At 28.3% G+C, this 831-nt stretch overlaps 1 long non-coding RNA gene across 1 annotated transcript in view; it reads left to right on the top strand.

Annotated features, from left to right (window-relative positions):
- Positions 1-831, top strand: part of LOC109341905 — a 4,115-nt gene that overhangs the window by 1,513 nt on the left and 1,771 nt on the right. The window lies entirely within an intron of this gene.

Genomic DNA, 831 nt, shown 5'->3' with positions numbered 1-831 from the left:
GGAATTTGCAAAATGTTAAGGAAGTACCACAAAATATCAGTGTATTGCGTATCTTAGATCTGTTATATCCATATGAGGTAGGGGTGGTAAAATTATCCATAATCCAAAATCCATCGAAATCCATTCAAATTAAATTCATCCTTTAGAATTAATTCAAATTCATCCATTATATCCAATGGATATCCAAGGGTATATCCATTTGGATGGATACCGAATCCATCCAAAAAATAAAACAAATTTTTTTTTCCAATTAATTCAATATTAATATAAAAAATATCTCTCACATTTATAGCACAATTCCACACATTTTACAAAATTTGAAAATTACAATTGTGATTTTAAAAAGTGCTTATCAAAAAAGTATAAACGATTTCGGCCTTAGTGTTTTACCCCAACATCTTAATGCAAAGTATAAATATATCATTTTTGTTATTGACTAATGTGATAATATAATAACAAAATGAAATATTTCAGGATGATGGGTTGTTGCATAAACTTATGGAAGTCCCAATTATTAGGAGTGTAAGCGGTTCCGGTTTAATCCTGAAACCGATGAAACCGAACCGTAAAATGCGGTTCGTTCAGTTTGGTTTCGCAGTTCGGTTCAGTTTTTTTTATTTAGAACCATTTAAGTTTGGTTCAGTTCATGGTTTTATAAAATTTTAAAACCGTTAGAACCGAACCGCATGTTAAAAAATAATTTTGAATTATTAATACACACAGGCTATACATAAGACACAAATAGAAAAAATAAATTAGTAAACAAACTCAAATATCTATTATCTCTATTATTCATTGAAAAGATAGAAAGAAAACTAAAAAAACTACTAT

This window comes from Lupinus angustifolius, unplaced genomic scaffold (genome assembly GCF_001865875.1).
Source record: "Lupinus angustifolius cultivar Tanjil unplaced genomic scaffold, LupAngTanjil_v1.0 Scaffold_852, whole genome shotgun sequence".
Classification (NCBI taxonomy): Eukaryota; Viridiplantae; Streptophyta; class Magnoliopsida; order Fabales; family Fabaceae; genus Lupinus; species Lupinus angustifolius.
Note: the sequence above shows the minus strand (reverse complement) of the source record. Positions and strands in the feature narration are given on the sequence as shown.